Raw genomic sequence first — 23,188 nt, forward strand, 5'->3', positions numbered from 1 at the left:
ATATACTAGAGTCACCTGCGCTTTTTTCCACTCGCGTGGGACAATGTACTGGGCATGAGATTCAGGATAAATGGATAAGGGACCTATGCCAATGCCGTAGAATACACTTTTCAAACTGAACTGTGATTCCATCCGGACCTGGTGACTTATTTTCTTTAAATCTTGCAGTTGTTTCTCTACGCCAGGGATGCTTATTCCTACGTCGTCCATACGGGAGTTCGACAAACAAGAATGGGCTGCCATTTCTCCACAAACTTTGAGACTCCTCACTGAAATTGTCAGCAGCAGATCCCAAGCCGTCGTAAAGGAGAAGGATGGACGCACTTCATACACTACTGGCCATTAAAATTGCTTCACCAAGAAGAAATGCAGATGATAAACAGGTATTCATTGGACAAATGTATTATACTAGAACTGACATGCGATTACATTTTCACGCAATTTGGGTGCATAGATCCTGAGAAATCAGTACCCAGAACAGTCACCTCTGGCCGTAATACCGGCTTTGATACGCCTGGGCATTGAGTCAAACATAGCATGGATAGCGTGTACAGGTACAGCTGACCACGCGGCTTCAACACGATACCACAGTTCATCAAGAGTAGTCACTGGAATATTGTGACGAGCCAGTTGCTCGGCCACCATTGACCAGACGTTTTCAATTGGTGAGAGATCTGGAGAATGTGCTGGCCAGGGAAGCAGTCGAACATTTTCTGTATCCAGAAAGGCCCGTACAGGACCTGCAACATGCGGTCGTGCATTATCCTGCTGAAATGTACGGTTTCGCAGGGATCGAATGAAGGGTAGAGCCACGGGTCGTAACACATCTGAAATGTAACGTCCACTGTTCAAAGTGCCGTCAATGCAAACAAGCGGTGACAGAGACGTGTAGTCAATGGCACCCCATACCATCACGTCGGGTGATACGCCAGTATGGCGATGACGAATACACGCTTCCGATGTGCGTTCACCGCGATGTCGCCAAACATGGATTCGACCCTCATGATGCTGTAAACAGAACCTGGATTCATCCTAAGAAATGACGTTTTGCCATTCGTGCACCCGGGTTCGTCGTTGAGTACACAATCGCAGGAGCTCCTGTCTGTGATGCAGCGTCAAGGGTAACCGCAGCCATGGTCTCCGAGCTGATAGTCCATGCTTCTGCAAACGTCGTCGAACTGTTCGTGCAGATGGTTGTTGTCTTGCAAACGTCCCCATCTGTTGACTCAGGGATCGATACGTGGCTGCACGATCCGTTACAGCCATGCGGATAAGATGCCTGTCATCTCGACTGCTAGTGATACGAGGCCGTTGGGATTCAGGACGGCGTTCCGTATTACTCTCCTGAACCCACCGATTTCATATTCTGCTAACAGTCATTGGATCTCAACCAACGCGAGCAGCAATGTCGCGATACGATAAACCGCAATCGCGATAGGCTACAATCCGACCTTTATCAAAGTCGGAAACGTGATGGTACGTATTTCTCCTCCTTACACGAAGCATCACAGCAATGTTTCACCAGGCAACGCCGGTCAACTGCTGTTTGTGTATGAGAAATCGGTTGGAAACTTTCCTCGTGTCAGCACGTTGTAGGTGTCGCCACCGGCGCCAACCTTGTCTGAATGCTCTGAAAAACTAATCATTTGCATATCACAGCATATTCTTCCTGTCGGTTAAATTTTGCGTCTGTAGCACATCTTCGTGGTGTATCAATTTTAATGGCCAGTAGTGTATTAATGTCTGCGAATAGGTGTGCGGATATTTTTGTTCAGATAGTGTAGATGCACACGTGTGTAATGCAAACGCCCGTTACTCCGAATGCTAGCAGGTGACCACGATGATGCGATTCGACACAGTTCGACACTTTAATGTAATTAGATACGGTGGTACGTCGCAGTGGAGATGTGCGCTATAAACGGAGAGAGGGCTCGCACGTGTCTGTGAACCACGTGTGGGGCAAGTGGCCGGCGCAGTCTGTTATTAGGCGCGCCTCGGGAGCTCGTGTGGCCTGTACGGCGCGCTGTTAATACCGCGGGACGGGCGGTCATCGCGGAATGCCGGCATCGATTCCCGGTCCCCGATAATGGCCGTGCCGTGAGCACAGCCGGGCGCTCTGCTCCCTGTCCACGCGCACCGCCGGCGTCTCGCCAGCAGCGGGCAGCGGCTAGCGGGCGGCCGCCACCGGCAAGTAGCCCCGCGGTCCGGCCCGACCCGGCATCGCCCCGCTCATCGACCCGTCACCCAACACTTGGGCTCACTTAGGCGATTCCCTTTACGAGCCCCTAACTAAGTGCGGCGGCGCGGCGTGGTGTGGCGTGGCGTCGATAATCAGGTGAAGCTCCTCTCTGATGGAGGTTACCCCTCGAGCAGACAAAAGGTGCTGTATCACCTCCAACACGAACACGCCTATTTAGTAACGCAGTAGCTGGTCATGATGCTAGGTGAAATAACGACTAATCGTCTAACTTTTCTCGTTCTTGCTGCTGACGTATTCGGTCTGAAGGCTGGATTGATGCAGCTCTCCAAGCTCTTCTACATCTACATCTACATACATACTCCGCTAGCCACCAGGCGGTGTGTGGCGGAGGGCACAATTCGCGCCAATGTCATATGTTCCCCCCCTCTGTTCCACTCGCGGATCGCGCGAGGGAGAAACGACTGTCTAAACGCCTCAGTACGAGCTCTTATTTCCCTATCTTTGAATGGTGATCATTGCACAATTTGAAAGTTGGTGGTAATAATATATGCTCTACTTCCTCGCCAGCCGTGGTGGCCGAGCGGTTCTAGGTGCTTCAGTCTGGTGCCGCGCGACTGCTACGGTCGCAGGTTCGAATCCTGCCTCGGGCATGGATGTGTGTGATGTCCTTAGGTTAGCTAGGTTTAAGTGGTTCTAAGTTCTAGGGGACTGATGACCTCAGGTGTTAAGTCCCATAGTGCTTATAGCCATTCTACATCCTCGGTGAAGATCGGATTTCGGAATTTAGTGACCAGCCCCTTCTGTTTAGCGCGCCGTCTATCTGCAAGTGTGTCCCGCTTCAAACTTTCTATGAGATTTGTAACGCTCTCGCGATGGCTAAATGTACCAGTCACGAATCTTGCCACTCTTCTTTGGACCTTCTCAATCTCTTGAATCAGACCCAACTGGTAAGGGTCCCATACAGACGAACAGTACTCCAAGACTGGACGAACTAACGTATTGTAAGCTATTTCCTTTGTTGAAGGACTGCATCGCTTCAGGATTCTACCAATAAACCGCAATCTAGAGTTCGCCTTACCCGTTACTTGTTTAATCTGATCATTCCATTTGAGATCATTTCGAATAGTCACACCCAGATACTTGACTGATGTTACCACTTCCAAAGACACACTTACTAATACTGAGAGATAACTGCCAGTCATTACACCACGCATTTATTTTCTGCAAATCCTCACTGATTTGTTCACAACTTTCGTGTGATACTACTTTCCTGTAGACTACGGCATTATCGGCAAACAGTCTAAGGCCGCTGTCAATACCATCAACCAGATCGTCTATGTAAATCGTAAAAGGCAGAGGACCTATTGCGCTGCCCTGGGGCACACCTGAAGTTACTCTTGTTTCTGTTGAAGTCACCCCGTTCAGGACGACATACTGCTCCCTGTCTGTTAGCAAACTTTCTATCCAACCGCATATGTCATCGGATAGACCGTAAGCGCGCACTTTTTGTAGCAAGCGACAGTGCGGAACTGAATCTAACGCCTTTCGAAAGTCGAGAAATATGGCATTAACCTGGGAGCCGGTATCTAGAGCCTGTTGTATATCATGCACAAAGAGGGCCAGCTGTGTCTCGCATGACCGCTGTTTCCTAAAACCATGCTGGTTTCTGCAGATGAGCTTCTCAGAGTCTAGAAGGGTCATTATGCCTGAACACAAAAAATGGTCCATGATTCTACAACACATCGATGTCAGTGAAATTTACCGGTAATTATGTTCATCCGATTTTCTACCCCTTTTATAGATTGCTATGACCTGGGCCTTCTTCCAGTCCCGTGGAACTTTCCGCCATTGCAATGATCTCTGATAGATGACGGATAAGAATGGTGCTATATTTGTAGCATAGTCAACATAAAATCTTAAGGGGATACCGTCTGAGCCAGATGCCTTACTGGCGTCTAAGGATCTTAAATGTTTTACAATCCCAGGTACACTAAACACTATGTCAGCCATCCTTTCGTTTGTTCGATCATTGAAAGGGGGAAGGGTGCAGCAGTCATCTATCGTAAACGAGTTTTTGAAAGCTAGGTTTATAATTTCGGCCTTCTGTTTATCATGATCAGTTACATTCCCGTACTGTCAGCAAGCCTGTTTCACATATAGACCCACATTGCAAAACCCCAGTTGTGAGTCTCAACGTAGAGTCTAACATCTGTGAACAGTATGCTCTGAAGCCTTGTTAGTGAAGCAGGTGCATGTAATGTAATGAAAATGCAGGCCTATTCAACAAGAAGGAACAGATTTCAAACATTTATTGTTCCCAAGCTACAAAATATAGAAACACAATTCCAATGTTCCCGAAAAGAGAAAAGTTCAAATTTTTATGCATTCAGTATTACCGGAATGATACCGTTCCAGGACGTTGGACTGGTAGAGGAGCAACAAAAGATGAACTTCATCGCCGGTGGCCTACCAGGTCTGCAGACCTCACACCTTGTGACTTTCATCTGTGTGGTTACGTAAAAAACAGCGTTTTTATCGCCTTCTACACCTGACGCTTTTGAACGTCTCCGACATCGCACTGTTGAAGCTCTGAATTCGATAACGAGAGACCCCTGATTCGTGGGTGGCAGGAAATGAGCCACCGTTTTGATATTTGACGTGACACACCTGGTGCTCACGTTGAATGCATGAAAATTTGAACTTTCCTCTTTCCAGGAACGTTAGAATTGCGTTTGTATCTTTTGTAGTTTGGAAGCAATAAATGTTTTGAACAGCCCTGTACTGAACCCTATAGCCTAAAGTAATGGATATAATCTCACCCTCATAAACACCCTTGTCGTGTATATCCAAAGTAAACCAAAGCAACCACCACAACCATTGCATGCTAAAAATGAAATGCTAAAATTTGTTAGTCTTGCATTCTTCATTTCAATGTGAACCCACAAATCCTTTCAGAATGTATTACTTGTAAATATGCTTCAGTAAGATAATCAACTACAAAATAAAATTATTCTGATTATAAATACACTGGAGAGTGGCATCAAAAGTCCAGCATATTAACTCTCATGTTCTTGTTCTTGCTTCTTATATGTAAGGACAAACAGGAAGAAACTTGGCAAGCTGCTATAAAGGACATATGGCTGCCCTCTGACTCATAAATTTAAAACAAATCCATTTTTGCTTCACACAGGATAGCAGTGCCCAAACCTGCAATGCTAGAGCAAAAAATGACTTATGCTACAGATTTAATGTAACATCTGTATATTCTTGATTGGCGACTCCATGGAATGCTGTGTGCACAACGACCATATATGATAAATTAAAAGGAAGGTCAGCGTTGGCCGTAATATTGATGTTTTATTGATAGCAGAATCGATTCTGCTACAAAGAAAACATCAATATTGCGGCCAATGCTGACCTTCCTTTTAATCTGTATATTCATACGGTAAGTGCTTCTACTGTCTGATGTAAATACATAAAACTGCAATCAGTCACACACCGGTTCCCGTGAGATCACCGAAGTTAAGCGCTGGCGGGCGTGGTCGGCACTTGGATGGATGACCATCCAGGCCGCCATGCGCTGTTGCCATTTTTCGGGGTGCACTCAGCCTCGTGATCCCAATTGAGGAGCTACTTGACCGAATAGTAGCGGCTTCGGCCAAGAATACCATCATAACGACTGGGAGACCGGTGTGCTGATCCCACGCCCCTCCTATCCGCATCCCCTCTGAGGATGACACGGCGGTCGGATGGTCCCAGTAGGTCACTCGTGGTCTGAAGACGGAGTGCTTTTTTTTTTTTTTTTTATTCATTCCATGAACCGCTTTTCGAACCTTCTCAGGCTCATCTTCAAATGGTGTCCAGGAAGTTACATAGCTATTTCAAGCACAATGCTTGGTGTTGGCTCTGTGACAAGAAGGTGGAACATGCTTTCATACTTTGCCGTGAGCATTTCTTATCTGCCGATTTGGATCCCAAATTTAATTTTATACTTACTGCGACAGTAAATCTACTTATCTCAACTGTCTATCGTCCACGTTTCACTTCTGCACAAGGCTGCACTCCAGGACAAATACGCCGCGCAGGGTAGCCGCGCTGTCTGGGCGCCTTGTCACGGTCCGCGTGGCTTCCCCCGTCGGAGGTTCGAGTCCTCCCTCGGGCGTTTGTGGGTGTGTAGTCCTTAGCGTAAGTTAGTTAAAGTTAGATTAAGTAGTGCGTAAGCTTAGGGACCGATGACCTCAGCAGTTTGATCCCATAAGACCTTACCACGAATTTTCAAATATTTTTTCCAGGACAAATACCTTCAAAACAGAATTCTTAACATCTGAAACTTACGAAAGGAAACGATCGTGTGGCATTGTTGGCGGGGAGGCGTCTTTCGTGGAAGTTCGGCCACCGAGTTGCAAGTCTTATTTCAGGTGACGCCACAATGGACGGCTTGCGTGTCGGTGATGGTGAGAAGATGATGAGGGTAGCACAACACCCAGTCCACGGGCGGAGAAAATTTCCAATCCTGAGGAATCGAATGCGGGACCGCTGCATGATAGACAAACACGTTACCACTTTTTTTTCTTTGCGTTTGGTCGTAGCGGACGTCACATGACATCCGTTGAAGTCCGTTGTTGATCCCTTCACTTAGTTTTTTTTTGCTACAGAGAGCACTCAGCTTTCTGACCGAACACGCCGGCTCCAGTCAGCTAAGCAAGTGGACCTCCAAAACATATATTCGATATTAACAGTGTTACCTTCTCAGGAAAGATTTTCTCCCTATTGACAGTTCGCAATTTATTTACTCTGTACCTCTTGCATATATTCTCATTGAATAATGCTTTTTCCTTTACCATGTCCCCCTCGATAGCTGAGTGGTCAACGCGGCCGAATGCTGTGCAAAGGGGCCTGGTTTCGATTGCCGTCTGGGTCGTAGATTTTCTCCGCTCAGGAACTGGGTGTTGTGATATGATCGTCATATCATCTCCATCGAAATGCAAGTCGCCGAAGTGGTGTCATCTCAAAAGATTTCCACCAGGCGACGGGTCTACCTGACGGAAGGCCCTAGCCACACGATATTTCATGTCCTTTACCATCAGATTCTAGTAAAATCACACAGATTCACAGTAACAAAGAAGGCAGGTACAGTTAAATGAGAAACCTAGCGGATGATTGGTCTAACAAGTCGTATTTGTTAATACCCAAAAGAACAGAAATAAAAATTAAAGAAGTACTTGACGAAGGTCAGTTTGGTTCCAGAAAGCGGACAGGTATTAGAGAAGCATTTCTACCGTTACGCTTGATGATGGAAGAATGACTGAAGAAACGTCAGGGCACGGTCCTAGCATTAGTAGATCTACAGGAATCCTTCGATAATTTAAGGTGACTTTAGATGTTGACAATTCAAATAAGTTGTGACATAAAGAACGCCTATGACGAGAAGCAAAATTGAATGCATTTCTTATAACACTGCTAAATGAATCTGTTGGTGGCTGGGTGAACTGTGGACGAGCTCAGTTTTTGTGTAAACGAGCGTGGGAAACCTTACTGAGGCCGGCAGAAGCACCAGGCCTCGTCGTCAGTGTGCCGCACCATTCGATCCGGCTCTGGTTCACCTACCTGTCCCGCAGAATAGCGCGCTGTGCGTTGCGCTGCACTAGCGGGGTGAAACTGTGTAATTATTAAATAAGGCAAAATATTTCTTTTGGTTATGCTTCACAATGCATTAGTCAAACATCGTTTAGAAACGAATCGTAAATATTCCACAGACGTCGAAATTCTGCTCTTAGCAAACACAAGACAGATCGTTTCAGGACATGATCACTGAAGAAAAGTTCTATCATTGTGGGATAAGAATATAGCGACCAGATTGCACGCGACTAATTTAGCGCCACTCTATCCAATGGACACATAAAATATACCCTTACAAACTTTTGTTCGCAACGAGAAAGAAACCGACTTTTCCCGGTGAAACGTGTATCTCATCAAACACGTGGTGAATAGTATTTGTTTGTCTAACTTCATTCACACATTGCAAAAGTGAAAACGCAAATATCTACCAAGACGCCAGAGAAAAATACCTATCGACTTTTACGCGAGACGGTGCGACTGACATTTGTCGCCAAAAACCATTCAGTAGCCAAGATGGCACAAAAATCTTTTTATTTAAGAAAACCTGTTTCAACAGACTATCCTGTCATCTTCAGGTCTTAAAATCTTGTAAACATGTTCATTTTACACTGACCTTACGGACAATCGAAAAACGAACATTTTTACAACAAAAGATTTTAAGACTTGAAGATGACAGCATAGTCTATTGAAAGCCGTTGTCTTAAATAAAAAAAATATCTTATGCAATCGTAACTGTTGAATGGTTTTTAACAAATAAACAAATCGTTCTTCAATTCTCACAAAATGAGAAAATTCAATGACCTCTGTTGCATCATACAAAGATTTATTAGTCAATTTTCCGATGCTCTTTCTTTCTTCAGTCTATTCAGTTCTTTTCTACGTCGCAGCTTTGTTCTCCAACTGCACCTACTCCCAGTCAATTTTTTGTCTGCGTGAATTTCTTTCTAAAGCATCTGATGAATTTATCTGGGGTCTTTCTAGATCTTTTCTGATTTGTTGAATCAACAATAAGGGGAGTGTCCAGGCGTCTCGGAGTGAACCAAACCGATGTTGTGCGGACATGGAGGAGATACAGAGAGACAGGAACTGTCGATGACATGCCTCTCTCAGGCCGCCCAACGGCTACTACTGCAGTGGATGACCGCTTCCTACGGTTTATGGCTCGGAGGAACCTTGACAGCAATGCCACCATGTTGAATAATGCTTTTCGTGCAGCCACAGGACGTCGTGTTACGACTCAAACTGTGCGCAATAGGCTGCATGATGCGCAACTTCACTCCCGACGTCTTTGACGAGGTCCATCTTTGCAACTGCGACATTATGCAGAGCGGTACAGATGGACCCTACAACATGCCGAATGGACCGCTCAGGACTGGCATCACGTTCTCTTCACCGACGAGTGTCGCATATACCTTCGACGAGAGAATCGTCGGAGGTATGTTTGGAGGCAACCCGGTCAGGCTGAATGCCTCAGACACACTGTTCAGCGAGTGCAGCAAGGTGGAGCAGCAACGGCTGCGATCCGTGAATGCCATCCTCCGACCGATAATGCAACCATATCGGCAGCATATTGGCGAGGCATTCGTCTTCATGGACGACAATTCGTGCCCCCATGTTGCATATCTTGTGAATGACTTCCTTCAGGATAATAACATCGCTCGACTAGAGTGGCCAGAATGTTCTCCAGACATGAATCCTATGGAACATGCCTGGGACAGATTGAAAAGGGCTGTTTATGGACGACGTGACCCACCAACCATTCTGAGGGATCTACACCGAATCGCCGTTCAAGAGTGGGACAGTTTGGACCAACAGTGCCTTGATGAACTTGTGGACAGTATGCTACGACGAATATAGGCATGCATCAATGCAAGAGGAATTGCTACTGGGGATTAGAGGTACCGGTGTGTACAGGAAACTAGACCACCACCTCTGAAAATATCTCTGTATGGTGATACAACATGCAATGTGTGGTTTTCATGAGCTATGAAAAAGGACAGAATTGATGATCTCTATTCCAATTTTCTGTACAGGTTTCGGAGCTCTCGGAACTGAGGTGATGTAAAACTTTTTTTGATGTGTGTAGTATTAAAAAGACTTGAGTGTCTGAAGTTGCAATGTGAATAAATAGTGCTGACTATGAACTAATAAAGTTAATACTGCAGTACTTGTCCTAATGCAGCTTATGCGACCAATATTGATAATAATGTTTATAATAATAATGAGAATAATTGCAGTAATGATAGTGGCAGAAGTGAAGTGTGAAAGTTTCGCTAGCACATAGAGGTTCTGGTTTGATAAATGTATTGTAGTGCCTTATTTTGGTATGTTTGGAGAGACATTTTTTGCTTATAAAGATATGATACGTACGGGATTGGGTATAAGGTTTCTACACCATCAACCCGGTTTCATTCCTCCATTCTGATTCGAATGGCTAAGTACTGATTATAATCTATGAGAGGGTGAGAAACAGTGTCGTGAGTCCAAGCATAGATCATTATTACTTTAATTTCTGTGAACAACTAGTTTTCGTTCGTGAACCTCAGTTATGGTTTTTTTTAACCTATCCACACTCATTTTCAGAAAAAACAGGTTCTAACTCACTGCTATTTTTCTATACACGATTTCTCGCAGTTTCTGCGAAATCCCTCAGAGGATCTTATTATCGTTGCCGAAGGCAGGCTCAAAAGTATACCGTTTTGGTTAAGCTGCTCAACTCTTTGTAGCGGAGGCGCTGTCTGCACGGAGCGGCCTCCAGAGAAACAGAGCAACATAAATCCGAACCTCTGTGTAAACACAATGGTGCAGGCCCTTAACTACACCGCCTGTAGCGCAATTGCCGGAAAATCCCTTCCCAGAACTCATAATGAGTGTTTGAGAAATCTGTTGTGGTGTCCTACATGTCGGAAATTCTACACTTCATTGCACCACAATAAAAGATATACGCAGTTCGTATCAGTTCCTCGTAGCTGTTCCCTACACACGCACAATGACTACCAAAACACAGCGGGTCTCGCATAACGTTACATAACAGGTCTTCATCAGCACGACGGTAGCAGGCACAGGGGGGAGGTTGGCATACCGAGCCCTGTGGAGAAACAGTCTCGCATTAGCACACAAGAGCGAACTGCTACTGTTTGAAACGCAGTCTGTAGAGAGGAACAGATAACATCGCCTATGACGAACAGCAAAACGCCTCACTGCTGAGAGACGAAAAATGACATAAATAGTTAGCTGAATATTTCTTCGTCTTTTGTTCCTGTTTCCTTCATACGTGTCGTCTAACCGTTTACCATGCACCCCGAATTTAAAATGTAGACTGTGTAAAAGGTAATATCATAAGGCTACGTGCACGAATGAAGATAGGAACTTGTTGTGAATTTTAACTTACGCAGTGGATTAAAAAAAATTATTTTAAAAATAACTATGGGGCCGAACCGCACAATAACCAGTAACCCCGTGTTCGGTGTGAGGCGGCGGTGGGGTGGGTGGATTGCTGTGGCCTGTTGTGGAATTGTGAACCGCTGAGGGCTACGGCGGGACGAATCCTCTCCATCGTTTCTAGGTCCCCGGCTTAAATACCCAAATACACGATACAATTTGATACGAGAACAATATTTTTAAAAAATTTTTATTTACTCGTCAGATACATTCCCCTTGGCGGCGGGCTGTCAGTGATCACTCTACCGCTCTTGAGCCTTAGTCACAACAGATTAAAAAACAAAACGCAGGGCGGACTGTTTACGATCATTCAATCGCTCTTGAACCTTGGTCACACCTGATTAAAAGTCACACGTAACTTCTTATTAAGGAAAAATAGTTCTAAAGGCTTTATTTCCCACGCTAGACGTTTCCCATGATTTTATGATGAGCAAATTTGGCTAATTTTGCGATGCAGACTTTTTTGATATATCATATGTGATGTGTTGACTTTACTTTTGATTTTAATAATCCGCTGTGAAAGATGGATACTGTGCAGTGATGACACATTTTGCTATGTTAATTGGTTCTTCCATCTCTTTTTGACAGAACAACTTCGTAATTAAAAAATATTGATGAAGGACTTAATGATGTGATGTTGACAGTGTGCGTTTGTTCTGTTATATATAGCTGATAATGGTGATGATGATGATGATGATGATGATGACGGGACTCCCGATAATATGTTGGGAAAATGACATGGATTGTTTAGAGATAGAGAAGGTGTGGGACGTGTTGGCAGAAGTGAGGCAACAGACCGGTCTTTTTTGTTTCTTCAGAGTGAACTGTGATCGTAAACTCGAAGAAAATCTACATCAGACTGATGCTTACGTAATTGCAACAGTGTATTGGTATTGGACCTTTATCAATACAGTTTCTAAGTATTTAGTTGTAACTTTATGGCCTCTGAAGAGACAGCATGTGAACTCGTAATAAACGGCTGAAGGCGTATGTCACATTTTTATGTGTAAACAACTAAGGACGCCTATCGAATTTTGAATGCCCCAAGACAATCGTAATGCAGTCAGATAACGTTTGTTATATTGATCTGATGTAAAAACAGATGTATCATGTACACTTAAACATTACAAATTAAGGTATTCACAAAAGATTTATTACACTATTGTAATCTCTGCACGCAAAATATTTGGAAATTCTGTATTTCGTGTTTTTTTATTAAAATTTATCTTCTAATGTAGGTAATGGTTTTAGAATAAACGATAATATTCGGAATGAATCGCTAATAGAAGTATTACATGAAGCTCTGACGTCAGTCTTGATTATTAAAGTATGAAATCTGATGTTTGTTACGAACAATTACGTTTTGGTGGGAGACTTGTTGATGTTGCACACCGTTATTAAAAGCCTGTACAACGAGGAATCTGAAGCAGTGTGCGACGAACAAATATTCCTGCAGAAATTTAAATCGTATTAAGCCTTAATCCTTCATCAAAGTAGTTCTTACACTTCATCACCAGGGTGATCCAACTGCGCGAACTGATATTAATCCTACGATAAACAGAATGTAGTACGTGATCGTCGTGCATGACTCATGGAAATAACAAGCACATAAAAACTGCGAGATACTGCCCATAGGACATAAACTTCAGCGATTCAAACAGACGTGGACACCTTCCTCGTCCGCACTTCCCTGATGACCATCGCAAAAGATTCCTCTGTCGTCCATGCGACATCTTCTTCAGCCATTCGAAATTCGCTGATGGATAAACGCTTTCTCCAACCTTTGTGTGGATCACGGTCTTCAGCTATATTCATCATTGTTGCTCCCGCAAGTCTTCTGATCTCATCTGCTAACCTCGATTTACATCGTCGACTCTGCTTTCCTTTTTTATCCTTCTTTTCATCAGTCTTCTGGCTCGTTTTATGCAGCCCACCAGGAATTCCTCTCGTGTGCCACCTCATAGTAACACTTGTACCCCACACCTTCAGTTACTTGTTGAGCCATATTCTAGTTACTGTCTTCCCTCTACTGCTCTCTCAAGTACCAGAATGTGTATTCACTCTGCAGCAAAGTTTTCCCTGATTGGAAACTTCCTGGAAAATTAAAACCGTACGCCAGACTGGGAATCGAATCTGGGACATTCACCCATGCCTTTTCCTTGGCAAAAAGCGAAGATTATAGGTTCGAGTTTTTATCTGCCACGGAGTTTTACCATGAACGTTGTTCCTTGATGTCCTAACTCGTGTCCTGTCATCCTGCTCCTTCTTCTTCTTCTCAATGTTTTGCGAATGTTCCTCTCGCTAATTCAGCGGAGAGTCTCCTTATTTCTATTCTTATCTCTCCACCAAATTTTCTGAATCATTGTATAGCACAACGTCTCAGACGCCTTTATTCTCTTCTTTTCAAGTTTTTCCACTGTCTACGATACACTCCCATACAATGCTGTGCTCCAAACGTACATTCTCAGACATCTCGTACTCGAATTAAGACCTATGTTTGAAATAGTAGATTTCTTTTTGTGAGGAATGCCTTTTTTTGGCTATATCTTGGAACGTAGTCATGTAGAACCATACAGTCACCTGGTCACGTTCCCCTCAGACTTATACCTCATTTTCATTGGGGTAATACTCACGTCTTCTACTATAAAAGTGTATCTGTAAAATGAAATCCTAGCAAGAGAGTCCCTATTCTCTCTAAGTAACTACGTCACATGAAGTACCTACGGGCTGTTTGCCAAAGTCATACTGGCCCTTCTGCAGTACGCCTTTTAAATATGTGTCATCGCTGTGCTCAGGCACGCCTGGAAGTGTTTATTTTTCACTAAATATGTTAACAATAAATGGAATACAAAAATTAAATTAAAACAAGTAACGCAAGAAACGGGCAACAAAATCTACGTAAATTAAACACGCTGATTTACACTGTTACCTGATGCGTGTTGTTCTCTTTTGCGCCTTAAGCTAACTGCAATTAATCAAAGAGTATTTTATGCGGGACTCGTTTCGATTTTATTTACAAAGCAACTTCTGTAATCATTCTGTAAATGTAGACATGTAAGATGTTTGTATATTTTGGTTTCTAAAGATTAAAAACAGTATTTTTTATAAAATTAGCATGCAGTTTATGTATGGTGTTTATGCCTCTTGTTTACATATTCTACAAACCACTGATTTTTCCTTAGTTGCTAGCGAAAGTTGAGGTTGAAAGAAACTTGGTTGTACATTCACTCTTGGCTGGTTTTCTCCTTTTTCGAAACCACCTTTTCTTACGCTTAATTGACGTTATTTCCAGTTCATCTCACTTAGTAGAACTTCGCGACAGAAATAGAATTCTTACGCCAATGGCATATAAGCTGCTTGTTCGCCCTGTTCTTGAGTATTATTCACATATTTGGGATCACTCTCAGGTAGGACTGATAAATGAGATAGAGAAGATCCAACGAAGAGTGTCGAGTTTCGTGACAGGATCGTTTAGCTGGCGAGTGAGCGTTACAGAGATGCTAAACAAACTTCTCTGGCAGATGTTATAAGAGAGGCGTTGTGCATCACGAAGAGATTTACTATTGAAATTACGGGACAGCACTTTTTAGAAGGAGTCGAACAACATATTACTTCCCCCTACATACATCTCGTGTATTGACCACGAGGAGAAAATTCGAGAAATTAGAGCCATTACAGAAGCTTACCGACAATCATTCTTCCCACGCACTATTCGCGAGTGGAACAGGGTTGGAGGGATCAGGTAGGGGTACCGAAAATGCCCTCCGCCACACCATTAGGTTGTTTGCGGAGTGTAATGTAGATGCAGATAAAGATAAACAACAACAAAGAACAGCTTCTCACCCTACAAAAAAAACTACAGCACTTAGATAAACATAAAACAAAAGAAGCAAATATTGAATGAAGAGTCTGACCTAACAAACCATACACTCTTTAAACTAACAGACCACACAACACAATGTTAAATGACCAGACACCTACATATCCCCCCCCTCAAGTCACTTTCCATTCACCACCATCATCTCCTACCAGATCACTATACCAAAAGCCCCCATAGCCCCCTTTCCGCCGCCGGCCGGAGTGGCCGAGCGGTTCTAGGCGCTACAGTCTGGAGCCTCGCGACCGCTACGGTCGCAGGTTCGAATCCTGACTCGGGCATGGATGTGTGTGATGTCCTTAGGTTAGTTAGGTTTAAGTAGTGTTAAGTTCTAGGGGACTGATGACCTCAGAAGTTAAGTCCCATAGTGCTCAGAGCCATTTGAACCAACCCTTTCCACCTCCTCAAACTCAACCTCTACTCCCTCACCCCTCCCACCTCTACCACACCTCTGCTGAGCATATAAGACACCTTCACTAATGAGTGCGGAACACATGTAACTGAAGTTCTATTTCTTTTGAACTGTTCTGCAAAGAGAGGTGAATTCCAAATAACACCAATGCAGGGTAACAAAACGTGGTTTCAAATAAGGCGAAAAATTGCCAAGAGGGAATGTATAACAAAGTTTCTATAGGCCTCAACTTCTCCTGACAACAAAGGAAAAAGCAGTGGTTTGCAGAACATGTAAATAAGAGGCATGGAAAGAATGGAAATGAGCGTTTGGCGTCATTGGCCGTGAGACCCCTTATGGGGCAGGTCCGGCCGCCTTGGTGCAGGTCTTATTACATTCGACGCCACATTGGGCGACCTGCGCGCCGGATGAGGATGAAATGATGAGGAAGACAACACAACACCCAGTCACTGAGCGGAGAAAATCCCCAGCCGGGAATCGAACCCGGGCCCCTGAGAACGGCAGTCCGTCACGCTGACCATTCAGCTATGGGGCGGACAATAAGAGGCATGAAACGCCGCAAGTAAATTACACGCCCACTTTATGAAGAAATATTATCTTTGACATATAAAAACTAAATGTGACGCACACATTATGTATCCATCTTTCCAGAACGATGACATAAGTTGCTTTGTAAATAAAGACAAAACGTGGCTGGTCTAAACTACTCTTTAATTAATTGCCATAAGTTTAAGGAGGAAACAAGCAAATAATAATTTATTACAACTTCTGCTGCGGAATATGGCCATGCTGACAAGCATATTATTCTTAAGCGTGCTTGTGCAGCAGGTAAAGAGTTCTTCAGTGAAAGGCCACTTGCCCAGCCACAATTACCGCTCGCTCTTCAAGTTTACAGAATACATTCTGTTCCGTAATCCACATCTTTCTTTTTTCTATCTCTTCCAATAAATCACAGCATCTCTGCAACTGCTCCTTGGGCACCTCTCACTTTCAAACAGGTTTAGCTTTAAAAATCGGCGCCTCAGTGCCACATAGCAAAACTGCTAGTACACTCTCATAGTAACTATCCTTTTCTGACACATAGAAGCTTAGTTTTGAATGTTGTATTTGGTTTACCAGAAGCACTCCAGGTCGTTTTTAGTCTTCTGTTCAGTTCTTTCGCTTTCACTCTGGTCACTGTCACGAAATGTCGTAAATACAAAAACTCACCAACCGAGTGTATATCTTCGTTGTTAAGCTAACCTGTTTCTCATTTCGATGCGTTGGTCCTCCAAATATTAGCCTTATTATTTCTAATTTACAACGGTAATTGTAAACTTGCTATATATGCATCTGCATCTACATTTATACTCCGCTGCGACATCGTCGCGAAAAAACAGTGACCCGTGAATGTAATAAGTTTCCTTTAATTTACGTCTATGGTCACAAACTTTTTGTTAACAGATTACCGGTTTCGGTCTTTAATGCCCATCATCAGATCTGTTTCACAAAAACAAAGTCCTGTTTTATGAAACAGATCTGATGATGGTCATTAAAGACCGAAACCGGTAATCTGTTAAGAAAAAGTTTGTGACCATAGACGTAAATTAAAGGAAACTTACTCAAAGTCATTAACAAAACGACGATAGTTAAAAATGAACAACATATATTGTATTATCATGTTGAGGTTTAAGCTCTTGTCCGTGTTTGCTTAAAGATAAATTTGTTTTTGGAAGCGAGCTGCCTTGAGTAAGAAAACATTTTCTTTTCTTTTTCTTCTATTAGTAAGACATGTTTTGCTGAAGTTTCAGCCCTATGTGTGGACTTTTGTTACCATCTGTATGGAAGATTCTGTTTCTTTCTTTGTGTGTGTGTGTGTGTGTGTGTGTGTCCATGCAATGCCAGAAAAAGTAAGTGAAATATGCTGCAAACACAGACACCAACACCCTCCCACCCCCACCCTACTCCCCCATTCCCCCCCCCCCCCCTCCCCACACGCACACATACAGAATTGTTTAATGTTAGATATAACCACAACATTCCTAGTCGTAAAATTTAGATGTAAATAACTTTTCCGCATTAACTGCTGTATGGTTGCAGATGACAAACTTAAAAAAAAAAAAGATGTACTGCAAAACGTACAAGAACGTCACAGCATTTTATAACAATGTATATGTGCAAAACTTAGTTCTTAAAAAGTCGAATTTAGACGTGCACAAGTAGTAAAGAGCGTTTTCACGTTGTTTAATAAAAACAAAATAAAAGCCCAGCAATGATTCAGAAACTTATCTGGGTAATAGAATAAAACCAAATTTATATGTTTGATGCCAAATTTATATGGTTCATAATTAATTATGCATTTCTATGAACCATTTAAAAGAAACAGACTGATATTAGTGCAGATTTTTATCAGTAAACTTCGATGACTAATTATTAAAAAACAGTAAAATGTAGCTAATGGCTCCTTCGTAAATGGAAAACACTACATCAAAAGAGTTTTTTTGTCAGTTGTTTCCCGATCATTTCAGAAAAATTTCGCATTATAATATGCGTTCGCGTGGCAACGGAAACAAATGGTACTTCGGTATTAGTCATTTTCTGGCAACCACAGAATTAAAACAAGACATGTTTGCACTTCGTACTGGAACTTACACACACACATACACACACACACACACACACACACACACACACACACACAGGCATTCACGCAACGCACCCACTCCTCTGGAAGTGGCACAAGAGCCTTTGTTACCAAGGTCAGAGCGGTGACAAAATTTTTCACTTTGTGTTCCCCTCACCCTCTTTTTTTCGGTACCGGCGTCATTTTAAGCACAGTCGCAGGTCGTTGCGAGTGGAAAACAATTTGGCACGGCGGGCAACTGATACGAAACAGGCGCGTGTTTGCGCGCCGGCCAGCCGTCAGCAAACACAAGCGGGGCCGATGAATATTGAACGCGGCTGCTGAGCAGACGACGCAGATAATGAACACATTTAGCGGCGTCCCCGCGGTCGCGCCGGCGCTGTTTATCGAATGCGCACTCGCGATTAATTACATCTCTGTGTCCGGCTGCGGCTGCGACTGCGGCAGGACTGCTCAGCCCTCCGGCTCTCCTCTTCGCTGATGCGCGGCTGCTCCGTCTGCCGACCCTCTGTGTGCTGTCCTTGGGAGGAACCGATACGTGGCTGTCACTGAGCGAGATGGCTTCCCACTAAAAGATGATATCGAAGCAACTGAAACACTTGCTGCTAGAGTTGATACACCACGGTTCAAATAAGAAATACTCTACGGGCATCGATGAGTAGGGTTTTGCAACACATATTGTGTTGGGACATTATGAATTGCCTCGAAGTAAAAGATCTATTGACACACAGTCAGTACTGAGTCAGAAACTATCGTTCTTCTGCAGTACAACTAGCCTCTTTATTCTCATAAAGTAATGAGTGCTATCGACAGGGGATCTCAAATTGTTTCCATACTTCTAGATTTCCAGAAGGCTAATTATTTGTTTCAAGTTTCTGCTACCAGTCACTTTTTATTTTATGCTTAATCTAACATAATGCAACACGTTTCGAACAATTTCTGTTCATCTTCAAGCGTTTATACATACATACATATATAGAGAAATGTTACTTAAAAATAAACAGTCTTAAACTAGATTAATCTAGAACACTTTGCTTTTTACTGTAGCTGCTGGTGTGGCATTTGGGGCGAAGGAGGGGCGCAGTGTATATCTAGAAATTGAAGTCAGTGATGTCTTCTGCTGGTTTTCCTCTTTGTTGTTGACTATGCATATCACAGCAGTTATATCATCTTGTTTCTTCACTTGCATCACTGGTGTAATGGCGGAGCTGTTGATTGACATTACACTATTGCACATTATATTTTGTCACTGATTGTCACTGCACAAATAACATCGAAGCAATTTGTGCAGTGACAATCAGTGACAAAATATAATGTGCAATAGTGTAATGTCAATCAGCAGCTCCGCCAAATAACATTGAAGCAATTTGTGCAGTGACAATCAGTGACAAAATATAATGTGCAATAGTGTAATGTCAATCAACAGCACCCCATTACACCCGTGATGCAAGTGAAGAAACAAGATGATGTAATTTCTGTGATATACACAGTCAACAACAAAGAAGAAAACCAGCAGAAGACATCACTGACTTCGATTTCTAGATCCACACTGCCCTCCTCCTTTCCCCCAAATGCCATACCAGCAGCTACAGTAAAAAACAAAGTGTTCTAGATTAATCTAGTTTAAGACTGTTTATTTGTAAGTAACATTTCTCTATATATGTATCTATGTATAAACGCTTGAAGATGAACAGAAAAATGTTCGAAACGCGTTGCATTATGTTAGATTAAGCATAAAATAAAAAGTGACTGGTAGCAGAAACTTGAAACAAATAATTATCCCACACAGTCACGGTTCACAAACATAGCCATTATGGCTGAAAATAATTCCAGAAGGCTTCTGATCCGTTCCTCACAAGCGGCTTCTGATAAAATTGCATGCCTACCGAGTATCGCCTGAATTGTGCAACTGGATTCGTGGTTTCCTGTCAGAAATTGTCGTAATTGACGGAAAACCGTCAGGTAAAACAGAAGTGATATCTGGCGATCCGAAGGCAGTTGTTGAGTTCTGTAAGTCACTTGCAACTCCAAGTGCCATCTAGTGGCATTTTCCAAACCGGACAGGTCAGTCTGTCCACTACAATCCGCTCCCTATCGGGAAGTGTTGTAACTTTGTGTGTGCGGAACTGGACTTTACCGGTCCTTTGTTCAGGCAGGTAAATGCCGAGCACCCGTTGAGAGCGAACGCCTCAGGGCGAGAACGGAAACAACACAGTTCTAACTATGTGAGCAATGGAAAGTAGAACTGGAATACCAATCGGAAAGCATTATGTTTCACACACGTGCAGGTTTGTGATTGTTTTCTTATAAATGTTGTTTCCGGCGTACTGAATATTTATCACAAACATGTTTCCCTTGGTACGATTTCTTATTATTAAATATCGACTAACGACATCTCGACAGTCAGCAGGAGATTCTAGTATGAACAAAAACTTTATCCCTCCATGTCTGACGTTCCGTTTGATCGTGTGGTTAATATTGCGTCGAATGTCTCAGGTGCAAAACAAACTGAAAATTACTTGTTTTTAAAAATCTTCGTATTTGTGACGGGTTCTGAGACCAGCAATGGTATTTATATAGTTACTTGTTATAAATATTTGGCGGTAGTTTTCAACTATGTCCCATGGGTGTGGTTAGGCAGCAACCTAAGACCACAAAATTCCTGACCGTGAACGAGCAGCAGTGACATTTGGAGAGATAAGTGCCTAAAAGCGGACTCCCATTTCGTTAAAAAATAGAAAATATTAAAAAATTGTCTTTTAAAAGCATGAACCATTTAATTTATAATGTTACGTGCGATTTACATTTTAGTAACAGGAAATAAACGAAAAGCTACAGTGGCAAAAAAAATTTTTTAAAACTTTACACTTGGCGAGTTCCAAAAATAGCTGCCATAATCGTATTCCATGTACAAATAAACAAAATAACATTAAACAAAATTAGAGAAAATGTCATCTAGTTTCACAGTAGGTATAACATAATATCTTCCAGAAAGTTATAGAATTTCTGTGTGTTTTCTTTGCTTGAACCCAAGAGTCCTGTTATAGGATGTTCCTGTAAGATTTATTTTTGACAGTTTGGCTTTGTGTCATTTAAGAACTACCCCACATTTTCCCAGCAGCTTCGTCTTTGAATGGGTGTTCAGTGTTATTTCTCTCTGAAGTTGTATAGTCATTCTTCACAAGTCATTGCGATTAAGCATGAAGGATGAGGCTTCCTAGCAAGACGACATTAAACCAGCTCTTTTTCAAGACCTTTACCCAAACGTGTAGGTCTGCATCATTTTGTTTTTGCTGCTTCATCAGGTGTACTGTTCTTCTTGCTGGACACCCTCATAAGAGTTGTTTTTGGAACACTAAACTGTTCACTGGCCTCCTTCCAACACACCTGTTCTTGAACTATATAAGTAGCTTTAGTCGTTTTAGAGGGACTCCACTTATCCTCCTGGAATCAGCGAGAGAATTACTGGGGAATAAGAGTGCACTAAGATAGGCAGACTTTAAACGTGAAAAAGTAATGGGCCTATTTTAAGAAACTTCAGGGGGTCCATTTTACTTAACTAAAGCCTACATTACATACCAAAATAGCCGGCCGAAGTGGCCGTGCGGTTAAAGGCGCTGCAGTCTGGAACCGCAAGACCGCTACGGTCGCAGGTTCGAATCCTGCCTCGGGCATGGATGTTTGTGATGTCCTTAGGTTAGTTAGGTTTAACTAGTTCTAAGTTCTAGGGGACTAATGACCTCAGCAGTTGAGTCCCATAGTGCTCAGAGCCATTTGAACCATACCAAAATATCTTTTTTACCATACATCTCAATCAAAATGTAAAAATGTCTGATACAACAAATGCATCAAAGCCCAATAGATACGCTGTGTGTGAATGCCGTATCAAATATTGCTACGAAAAATACCAATTTTCCACAGAAGCGTTCACACTCTGTGTAAATAATTGCACTTCATATACTTATTTGGTGCCCATTTCGTAGGATTCATGAAACAGGGCTTGTTTTTACCACTGTGCCAACATTCATCTGTAAAATATACCTTCACCAAATATTTATGGCAGAAACTATTCCAGAAGCTTCACATTTCACTTCATACACGAATAGTTTTCCGATTTCGCTGTTTAAAACAGCAATACGAAAAATCGTTAAATATAATCTCGCAAACAAGTACAGTTATCTCAAATAAATATAATTTTCGGACGAAACATATTTCACACGTAAGTAGACAACTTTTCAAAGAATCGCGCTCGGCAGGCAGAAGAGCCGAAGGCCTTTTTTACGGCAATGTGTGGCCGCAGTAGTGTTGCCAGCAACATTTCTGCAACGCGTCAATGCCCAGGCCATATCCGTCTCAATTCTTGTCTGTATGTGTTTGCCTCTCATTCTCAGCCTCGATTCTTATGTTCCTCAGCCGACAGAACAGCTGTGTCAAGTCACGTGAAACAGCATTATTTCGCTCTTGAGGATTAGGTTCGCCTAGTGAATTGCACGAACCACTGCTCCAAGAATACAGAAGCAGCTACAGGCATGTAACACTGGGCATACGAGACAACCGACGTGAAATCCAAGAACGTGATAAATACGTCTACAACTAGAGCGAAAGAAATAGCCAACGCCGGTCAACTGCTGTTTGTGTATGAGAAATCGGTTGGAAACTTTCCTCATGTCAGCACGTTGTAGGTGTCGCCACCGGCGCCAACCTTGTGTGGATGCTCTGAAAAGCTAATTATTTGCACATCACAGCATCTTCTTCCTGTCGTTTAAAGAGTCTGTAGCACGTCATCTTCGTGGTGTAGCACTTTTAATGGACAGTAGTGTAGACGTTGACGCGTTCGTCCTTGCTTGGGAGACGCGAGTAGCTGTAAAGAAAGAGCAGCCGTCACGAAAGAGTCACGGCGCTCGTGGCTTTGTTCGGCACGGCTGCGGGGCAGACTACAGTAGAGGCGTGGGCCAGGCGTGGCCCCTGAGCGCGGGATTAGGCCGCTTTGTGCGAGCCGCGGAAGCCAGCGTTACA

Source organism: Schistocerca piceifrons, chromosome 1, assembly GCF_021461385.2.
Source record: "Schistocerca piceifrons isolate TAMUIC-IGC-003096 chromosome 1, iqSchPice1.1, whole genome shotgun sequence".
Classification (NCBI taxonomy): Eukaryota; Metazoa; Arthropoda; class Insecta; order Orthoptera; family Acrididae; genus Schistocerca; species Schistocerca piceifrons.